Raw genomic sequence first — 11,069 nt, forward strand, 5'->3', positions numbered from 1 at the left:
GGAGATTGTAGAGGGTCACTGGGACTGGGAGAAAACAGTAAGGGTGTCCAAAATACCCCACCCCAAGACCCTGAAAAGTAGGAGTAAAGTTACCCTACTACCCCAGAAAGACAGTATAGTCGTGATAGGGGATTCTGCAAGAACCACAAGCACCAGCAAAACACTGAAGATGGATTCCTGGACCTGAGGACCTGTAAAGGAAGGGGACCAAGTCCAAGAGTCACGAAAGTGTACGGGGGGGCAGGAGCCCATTAAACCCCGGATGAAGGTGTGCAAAAGGGCTGCCTCCAGGTGGAAGAAGCCAAAGATTCTGCAACAACAAAAAGGGCTAGGAACTTCTCCTTTGGATGGAAGATGTCACACGGCGTGCTGGAGGTTGCAGAAGTGTTTCCAGGCAGAAATACCGCAAACAAGCCTTGCTAGCTGCAAGAGTCACGGTTGAGGATTTTGGGTGCTGCTGGGGACCAGGAAGGACCAGGATGTCGCCCCTTGGAGGAGGAGACAGAGGGGGCACTCAGAAACTCAGAGAGCCCCCACAGAAGCAGGCAGCACCCGCAGAAGTACCGGAACAGGCACTTAGAAGATCTGAGGACAGCGGTCGACTCAGAGCCATAAAGGAGGGTCCCACAATGTCGGATTTCAACTCAGCGAGTTGGGCAATGCAGGTTGGAGTGCTGGGGATCCAGGCTAAGCTGTGCACAAAGGAATCCTTGGAAAAGTGCACAGAAGCTGGAGCAACTGCAAATCACGCAGAACACAGGTTTGTTTTCTGGCGTGGGGAGGCAAGGACTTACCTCCACCAACTTTGGACAGAAGGGCCACTGGACTGTGGGAGAAACTTGGACCCAGCTCCTGTGTTCCAGGGACCACACTCGTCAGGATGAGAGTGGACCCTGAGGACCGGTGATGCAGAAGTTTGGTGCCTGCATTTGCAGGGGGAAGATTCCGTCAACCCACGGGAGATTTCTTCTTGGCTTCCAGTGCAGGGTGAAGGCAGACGGCCCTCAGAGCATGCACCACCAGGAAACATTCGAGAAAGCCAGCAGGATGAGGCGCTACAATGTTGCTGGTAGTCATCTTGCTACTTTGTTGCAGTTTTGCAGGCGTCCTGGAGCAGTCAGCGGTTGATCCTTGGCAGAAGTCGAAGAGGGAAGTGCAGAGGAACTCTGGTGAGCTCTTGCATTAGTTATCTGAGGAATAGCCCAGAGGAGAGACCCTAAATAGCCAGAAAAGGAGGTTTGGCTACTGAGAAAGGAGGCTTTGCTACTGAAAGAGGTAATCACCTATCAGAAGGGGTCTCTGACGTCACCTGCTGGCACTGGCCACTCAGAGCAGTCCATTGTGCCCCAACACCTCTGAATCCAAGATGGCAGAGGTCTGGGACAAACTGGAGGAGCTCTGGGCACCTCCCCTGGGAGGTGCAGGTCAGGAGAGTGGCCACTCCCCTTTCCTTTGTCCAGTTTCGCGCCAGAGCAGGGCTGGGGGATCCCTGAACCGGTGTAGACTGGCTTATGCAGAGATGGGCACCATCTGTGCCCATCAAAGCATTTCCAGAGGCTGGGGGAGGCTACTCCTCCCAGCCCTTCACACCTATTTCCAAAGGGAAATCAGAGGAAATCCTTTGTTCTGCCTTCCTGGGACTGGGCTGCCCAGGCCCCAGGGGGGCAAAATCCTGTCTGAGGGGTTGGCATACGCAGCAGCTGCAGTGGAGACCCCGGAAAGGCAGTTTGGCAGTACCTGGGTTCTGTGCTAGAGACCCGAGGATGCATGGAATTGCCATGTTACATGGCCATGTTCGGAGTTACCATTGTGACACTACATATAGGTAGTGGCCTATATGTAGTGCACACGTGTAATGGTGTCCCCGCACTCACAAAGTCCGGGGAATTTGCCCTGAACAATGTGAGGGCACCTTGGCTAGTGCCAGGGTGCCCACACACTAAGTAACTTGGCACCTAACCTTCACCAAGTGAGGGTTAGACATATAGGTGACTTATAAGTTACTTATATGCAGTGAAAAATGGCTGTGAAATAACGTGGACGTTATTTCACTCAGGCTGCAGTGGCAGTCCTGTGTAAGAATTGTCTGAGCTCCCTATAGGTGACAAAAGAAATGCTGCAGCCAATAGGGATCTCCTGGAACACCAATACCCTGGGTACCTAGGTACCATATACAAGGGAATTATAAGGGTGTTCCAGTGTGCCAATAGTCATAAGCCTGCTGTGACAATTGTGAAAAGCAGAGAGAGCATAAACACTGAGGTTCTGGTTAGCAGAGCCTCAGTGACACAGTTAGGCACCACACAGGGAACACATATAGGCCACAAACGTATGAGCACTGGAGTCCTGGCTAGCAGGATCCCAGTGACACATATCAAACACACTGACAACATAGGGTTTTCACTATGAGCACTGGGGCCTGGCTAGCAGGATCCCAGTGAGACAGTAAAAACACCCTGACATATACTCACAAACAGGCCAAAAGTGGGGGTAACAAGGCTAGAAAGAGGCTGCCTTCCTACATTGCCCACATGCTATGGAGAGGGCAACATGCCCTGTGCTCTGTCCTTGGGAGTACAAGGCCACAGTCTCTCAAGTGGGTGACTTGCCCACATGCTCTGGAGGGGGCAACATGCCCCGTGCTCTGTCCTGGGGAGTGCAAGGCCACAGTCTCTCGAGTGGGTGACTTGCCCACATGCTCTGGAGGAGGCAACATGCCCTGTGGTCTGTCCTGGGGAGGGCAAGGCCACAGTCTCTCAGGTGGGTGTCTTCCCTACTGGTTCTGGAGGGGGCATCGTGCCCTGGGGTTGGTGGTTGTCTTCCCCACTGGTTCTGGAGGAAGCATCGTGCCCTGTGCTCTTGATCCTGAGGAGGCTGGGGTTGGTGGGTGTCTTCCCCACTGGTTCTGGAGGGGGCATCGTGCCCTGTGCTCTTGATCCTGGGGAGGCTGGCGTTGGTGGGTGTCTTACCCACTGGTTCTGGAGGGGGCATCATGCCCTTTGCTCTTGATCCTGGGGAGGCTGGGGTTGGTGAGTGTCTTACCCACTGGTTCTGGAGGGGGCATCGTGCCCTGTGCTTTTGGTCCTGGGGAGTGCAAGGTCACAGTCTCTCAGGTGGGTGTCATACCCACAGGATTTGCAGGGGGCAGGCCGCACAGCAGCCCATGGAGGCAGGACTGCATACCGTCCACTGGCGGTGACAGCTGCTCGGTGGTGGTGGTGGTGCTGCTGCAGCCACTGGTGGGGGGAGGCTCCAGCCCATCCCCTGCAGCCTTGGACAGCTGCCCACTGGTGGTGGTAGTGCTGCTGCTGCTTGTGGGAGGAGGCTCCAGCCCATCCCCTGCAGCTTTGGGTGGCTGACCACTGGTGGTGGTGCTGCTGCTGGTGGTGGTGGGTGGAGGCTCCAGCCCATCCCCTGCAGCCTCGGATGGCTGTACAACCATGGTTGGGGGTGGGGGGCTCCATCTGAGTCCCTGCACCAGGTCCCTTGTCCTTCCTGCCTGCTGGTGCTGGCTCCTTGCCCTTCCTGGCAGCAGCTGGGGCAGGCTCCTTGCCCTTCCTGGCAGCAGCTGGGGCTGGCTCCTTGGCCTTCCTGGCAGCAGCTGGGGCTGGCTCCTTAGTCTTCTGGCCTGCAGCTGGGGCTGGCACCCTTTCCTTGAGGCTGCCTGGTGGCCCGGATTCTTTCCCACCATGAGTGGGCTACTGGGCCCGTGGACTGGGAGGCTGAGGTGCTTGCCTGGGTTTTTGCCACCCTGGCCAGACGTGAAGGACGGGGAGGAGGGGTAGGGAAGAGGTCAATGGTAGAGAGGAAAATCTTCTTAGGGACATTGGGGCGGGGAGAGGGAAAAGGTTTGGGAGTGGAGGAAGAGGGAGTGGTTGTAGGAGATGTCTGTCTGTTGTGTTTGGATGCAGGTACATGAGCTGGATGCTGTTGTGAGGTGGATGGCTGTTGGGTTTCTGAATGCTTGCGTTTGTGTACCTTGGGAGGGGGTGACAGACACCGTGGGAGAGGACACAGGGGATGTGTGCATGGCTGTTGTGGAGGTGTCTGCCAGTGAGGTGTGTGTTCTGCTAGGTGTGGTGGTGATGCTGGTAGTGGATGAGAATGTAGTGCATGCCGGTGTGAGTGTAGACGCAACTGGGAGGGAGGTTGAGAAGGAGGAGGAGGGGGAGACAGTGGAAACAGTGGATGTTGGTATGTCTACATCTGGATGGTGAGTGCCTGGTGGTTTGTGTGAGTGCCTGTGGGTTGATGTGTGGTTCTTGTGTTTGCCTGTGCCACTCTTGTGTGTTGTCTTGTGTGCATGCTCGCCTGCCTGTGTGCTTGGGATAGGTTGGGGTTGAGGGGAATGGGATTGGTGTCAGAGTCACCAGATCTTCGGGGTCTGTGCACGTTCCCAACGCGTCCACCACTGAACAGCTCCAAGACTCTGATAGATAAATCACGGAGACTGAGAGAGTTCAAGAGGGGAAGAGGGGATTAGGAAGGGAACAGCTGGGAAGGAGAACTGTAGTAAGAAAAAGGTTAGAACACACAATATGAAAATTATATCTCCTGAAATCAATACTAGACTATGATTCTAAGCCTAGTCACTCTGAAAACATGAACAATCTAAGAGTTAAGTTTAAAATGACTAAGTTTCAAGATGGCCGGATACCTGTAAGGGAATCAAGATGAATTCAATGAAAACTTTCTTATTCAAGTACTTTCCTTTACATGAGAATCAGAAAAAACATTCTGACTAAATTTTAAACCAGTCATATAAATCCTGTTTTGAGAATGTATACTAGGACCATACAATATTGCATCTAGAAACTCTGGCCTTCTGTGTCTCTTAAAATGTTTCAACACAAATTGCGCATATTGCATATATATATATATATATATATATATATATATATATATATATATATATATATATATTAAACACCATAAAAGGATTGTGCACCATGAATAACACAATATGGATTCAGGAAACAAATCACATAACTTGTCAACTCGAATATTACATAATAAATATCTTAGAATAGTGGCATACAATAAACAACATGAAATAAACTCGAGGAGAGAATCGTGCGTCTTGCCGATTCGAGTGTCACCATGTAAAATACCAAGAAATGGTAGCACGCAATGAATATCAAAGTCAAATCATCATTAATCGAATCGCACGTCTTGCCGATTCGTAAAACACGATGTAAATGTCAAGAAATAACAGCTCACAATAAATAACAAGATCAAAGTACAATGAAACGAATCGGCTTCTTTTGCAGATTCTTAATCCACCATGTAAATGTAAAGAAATGGTAGTGCGCAATGAACAACAAAGTTAAATCCTCATGAAACGAGTTGCGCGTCTTGCCAATTCGTAAAACATCATGTAAATGTCAAGAAATAGTAGCGCGCAATGGACAACAATGTTTAAACACCATAAAACGAATCGTGCGTCTTGCCGATTCTTAAGCCATCATGCCAATGTCAAGAAATGGTAGCACGCAATGAATAACAAAGTCAAACCTTTATGAAACAAATCGCGCGTCTTGCCTATTTGTAAACTACCATATAAATGTCAAGAAATGGTAGCGCGCAAGTAATCTGTTACTCATTTAAGAATTAAACCAAGAATATGAAAATTCTCAATAACGGTGTCGGAACAGTCCAACCACCGTCTTACCGCCTGGAACAATGATCACCAATGAAGGATGAAGGGCAGAAGACTGGAAGATCCAAATAGGCCGCCGGGACAGGAGGTCAGGAGAAGCTGCTGTTCTGCACCGGGACCTCTGAATAGTGAGCACTGGGAGTTGGGCTGGCTCTCTTTTATAGAGTCTTGGCCCAGCCCAGAACCACGCCCAGGCATGTTGCAGGGAAAGTCTCTGGAAGGCCCTGGAAAGGGGCCACACCCTAACACACTCTGAAAACCTGCAGCAATACATTGCAAAGGAACAGTCTTTGTAAGCATATTAAAAATAAGTTTTCAGGATTGAACTCTGCAATGCAAAAGGTTAAACCACAACATATCAGCACAACGCATAAATTACGTTGTTTTGAGAGTGCTGGGTTTTTGCATTTTTGTCGCCAATAGAGCGCGTACTACTCTGGTGTTGACAGTACTCCCCTCTCCCAGACGCGCTCTATGGCCTGGTTTGCTTGGATTAAGATGATGAAAGTATCTCACAAGTACTGGAGCATGAACATCAGATGCGGAAACCCATGAGTTACTTTCAGGACCATAACCTTTCCATGAGATTAAGTACCATAGATTAGGCCCTCTCAGTTGAGAACCCAACACTTTCTTGACTTCGTATTCTTCTTCCCCTTGTACTAGAAAAGGAGCTGGATGAGGGTGGACCTTTTGGACTGCCTTTTTCAAGAGGGAAGTGTGGAACACTGGATGAATCCGTAAGGATCTGGGCAATTGTAGTTTATAGGTCACCGGATTGATTTGCTGAAGGACAGTATAAGGACCTATGAATTTGGGGTTAAACATGTGCTTCTTCTTGAAGTCTATGGGGGTCATTCTGACCCTGGCGGTCTTGGACCGCCAGGGCAAGAATGACGGAAGCACCGCCAACAGGCTGGCGGTGCTTCATTTCCCATTCTGACCGTCGCACCGCCGGGGACGGTGGTGTCCCGCCGATTTTCCCCCGGCGGTGATAATCCGCCAGGGCAGCGCTGCAAGCAGCGCTGCCCTGGGGATTATGCCCCCTTACCGCCAGCCTGTTTCTGGCGGTTTACACCGCCAGGAAGAGGCAGGCGGTAAGGGGTGTCCTGGGGCCACTGGGGGCCCCTGCACTGCCCATGCCACTGGCATGGGCAGTGCAGGGGCCCCCTAACAGGGCCCCGGCCTGCTTTTCACTGTCTGCATGGCAGACAGTGAAAAGCGAGACGGGTGCAACTGCACCCGTCGCACCGCCGCAACACCGCCGGCTCCATTAGGAGCCGGCTCCTGTGTTGCGGCCTCATTCCCGCTGGGCCGGCGGGCGCTAACATGGTTAGCGCCCGCCGGCCCAGCGTGAATGTTGGAATGGGGGCTGCGTTATTGCGGCCGCATGGCGGCCGCTTGGCGGTTCCCGTCTGGCGGGCGGCAGTAGCCGCCCGCCAATGTTAGAATGACCCCTTATATGTTTTGTGGAAAGCCACACTTTGTCACCTGGTTGATATTGTGGTCCCTCACAATGTTTCTTGTCATAATGTCTTTTATATTTTTGTTTGGCTTTTTCTAAATGCTGTTGAATCAGTTTCTGGGTTTGATGTAAATGCTGAATGGTTTCTGACACGGCTGGAGTAAGAGAACTTTCTTGAGGAATTGTGATGGGCAAGGTGTCAGTATGATAGCCAAATAAACCAAAAAAGGGTGTAACGCCAATAGAAGTGTGGAATGAGTTATTGTAAGCTAACTCAGCTAACCAGAGCATAGATGTCCAAGAATGAAGTGCCTTTTCTGCGTAGGCACGTAGGTATTGTTTCAAAGTCTGATTTAGTCTCTCCGTTTGACCATCTGTTTGAGGATGGTGACTAGTAGATAGCGTAGATGTCACTTGGAGTGTTTTACACCATGTCTTCCAGAAATTGGAGGAAAATTGTGACCCCCGATCGGAGAGGATAACCTTTGGCAGTCCATGAAACCGAACCACTCTGTTCAGTAAAATAGTTGCCAATTCACTAGAAGTGGGCAATTTTTTACAGGCGATGAACTGTCCATATTTCGTGAGACTATCTACTACCACCAGAATTACAGAATGCTGTTGAACCACTGGCAGACCGGTAATAAAGTCTAAAGAAATGTGCTCCCATGGACAACTTGGGGTTGGAAGTGGATGTAACAACCCTTTTGGTTTTGAATGACTTGTTTTAATGCGAGCACAAACTTCACAGTTGTTTACCATTGCTTTTATACCTTTTGTTAGGGTAGGCCACCAAAAATAGCGTTGGATCAGTTCAAGAGTTTTAGGAGTACCTGGGTGACCTGCCGTAGGTATAACATGCAACCAATGAAACACTATCTTGCGAAGTTTGGTAGTGGGTACGAACAAACGAGCGTCATGAAAGTGTAAACCTTGCTTGATTGACCATTTGGGATCTGCTTGGGCCCATGTTTGCCATTTTTCAACAGTGAAAGAGTTGCGAATTTCTTCAAAGAAATCTTCAGTTTTTATGATACATAGAACCTTGTCAGGAGAAATGATAGCTCTGGAGGCTTGAAATGCAGGCAACGTGGTAGACTCTTGACGGGACAAGGTGTCAGCCTTGCGATTATCTTTACCAGGCCGGAAGGTTACTACAAAATCAAATTCGGCAAAAAAAAGCATCCAGCGTAATTGCAGAGGGGTCAAAAGTCTGGTGGAACTCATGAATTGAAGATTACGATGATCAGTATATACTGTGACAGTGTATTTGGCACCCAACAAATGATGTCTCCATTCTTTAAAGGCGTCACGAATCGCCAGCTCTTTTTCAGTAATGACATAGTTCTGTTTGTCTTCCTTCAACTTCCGAGACATATAAGCTACAGGATGAAGTTGACCAGTGTCTTTATTTCGTTGTGATAAGACGGCTCCTATTGCTACATCTGAAGCATCAGCTTCCACTATGAAAGGTTGATTCGCATCAGGATGAGTCAAGACTGGGTCAGTGGAGAAAGCTTCCTTCAAAGTCGAGAAGGCTTGATCAGCTTTTGGGGACCATACAAACTTTTCTTTCTTTCTTAGTAGCTTAGTGATTGGAGCCACTGTCTGTCTGGGAGAAATGATTTATGAACCTCCGGTAAAAATTTGCAAACCCCAGGAAACATTGTACATCACGAACAGTCTTTGGGGTGGGCCAATCAGATACGGCTTTTACTTTCTTTTCTGCCATCACCATACCTTGAAGGGTAAGAATAACCCCTAAAAACTCAACTGTGGTAACATGAAACTCACACTTGGTTAGTTTGCAATATAAATGGTGTTTTGGAAGGGCTGCAAGAATTGTCTTGACATGTTGGACATGTTTGTTTTCATTGTCTGAGTAGATCAAAATGTCATCGATGTAGACTATGGCAAATATGTCGAGGTACTCTCTAAGAAAGTCATTCAAGAAAAATTGAAATGCTGCTGGAGCATTACACAGACCAAAAGGCATGACGGTGTATTCAAAAAGGCCATATCTTGTCTTGAACTCTGTTTTCCATTCGTCACCCTCTCTCATTCTGACAAAATGATAAGCACCTCGAAGGTCAAGCTTCGTGTAGATTTTTGCTCTCTTTACTTGTTCCAATAAGACCGGAAATAGGGGTAAAGGATATTTATTCTTTATGGTGACTTTGTTCAAACCCCTATAGTCGATGCAAGTTTGAAGTTCTCCATTAGCTTTTGGAACGAAAAACAAAGGCGAAGTTGCAGGAGACTTAGAGGGGCGAATGAAGCCATTCTCCAAAAATTTATCTAGGTATTTTCGTAAATGTTGATTTTCATGTTCTGACAGGGCATATACACGACAGTTGGGAAGTATCGCACCTGGGGCTAGATAAATTTGACAGTCATAAGATCTATGAGGAGGTAGAGTCTCTGCTCCTTTCTCATCAAATACATCTTTGTAATATGAATACTGTTTGGGCAGCTGAATTTCTTTCTCCGTGGCAGTTGCAAACTTTTGGTACTTGAATCTTTTGGAGACATTGTTCGTTACATAGCGCAGATGAGAACACGATTTTTCGTTCTGCCTAATTGATCTCTGGATTGTGATGAATTAACCATGGCAAGCCGAGGATAATCCCATATTGGTAAGCATGGATCACGTCAAGGATGATTTTCTCTTTATGTTTCTTTCTTTGATTCTTATCTTCACAAATCATCAACAAGAGGATAGTCTGAAGAGTTACCGGACCTCCAGTCAAGAGTTTTCCATCGACTGCCTGGATGATTTCTGGGGTCTTCTTTTCAATACATGGGATCCCCCATGCACAAACCAATTGGACATCAACAAAGTTCCCAGTAGCCCCAGAATCGACTAGAGCTTTTTTGAAATAGATCTTTTTCTTGACCTGAACTCTTATTTCCAGTTTAAGATGTCTAGATTGTAAAGGGTCCATGGTGACACCCAAGAGCAACCTTCTCTGCATCTTGGGTGTTTTAGTTTTCCAACTCGACTGGTGCATTGGCTGCGACCTTCTGAACTGGACCTTGCTTGTTCTTTGGTTTGATTGGACAATCTTTGGCAAAATGACCTTTTCGCCCACAATAAAGACATTGTAAATTTTTTCTGCGTAGGTCCTTTTCATCTTTGGTCAAAGGTCTTCTGATGGTTCCAATTTCCATCGGTTCCGGGGTTCTTTCTTTCGGAGTTCTTGAGTCTCTGTTATCATGAACGCGCCATGAATATTTTTCAATCTTTTTGCGCATTCCTTTACGTTCTGCTAAACGATGATCAAGTCTCAAGACAAGATTTATAAATTCTTAACAGTCTGTAGGTTGTGGGTCGATTTGCGCTAAGATATCTTTTAGTTCCTCTTTGAGTCCCTTGTAAAACAAGACCGCTTGTTTTTCTTCAGGCCAGGATGTCTCGGCAACCAGCCGGTTAAAGTTGGCTAAATACGACACTAGGTCTTGATTCCCTTGGTGTAAATCTAATAATTCACGATCTGCTGACTGCGTTACAGTTCTACGATCAAAAACTCTGTCAAATTCACAAACAATATTTCTCCAGTTGTACAACAAGGGACTATTTTTACGCACAAGAGGAATTGCCCAAGTAGCTGCATCCCCAGACAGATATGATAACAAGAAAACTACTTTGGACAGGGCATCGGGGAACGTATTTGGTCTGCAGGTGAAGTGTAGTTCCACTTGAACCAGGAAAGATTGCGCTTTCGAAGGGTCATGTGAGAAACGTTCTGGGGGAGCTAAAGGAATTGCAGAAGGAACATTTAGGGAAATCAGATTACTTCCAGAAGCCTGAGAAGAAGTACCTGGCCAAGACACACCTGTGGGACTTTGTTCCTTCTTCTCTACCTTATCTTGCAACTGACTCACTCTCTCTGCTAAGCTAGTTGTCAATTCTTTGGATGATACCACCTCTGCTTGGAGCTGGGT

The sequence above is a fragment of the Pleurodeles waltl genome, chromosome 4_1 (assembly GCF_031143425.1).
Source record: "Pleurodeles waltl isolate 20211129_DDA chromosome 4_1, aPleWal1.hap1.20221129, whole genome shotgun sequence".
Lineage (NCBI taxonomy): Eukaryota > Metazoa > Chordata > Amphibia > Caudata > Salamandridae > Pleurodeles > Pleurodeles waltl.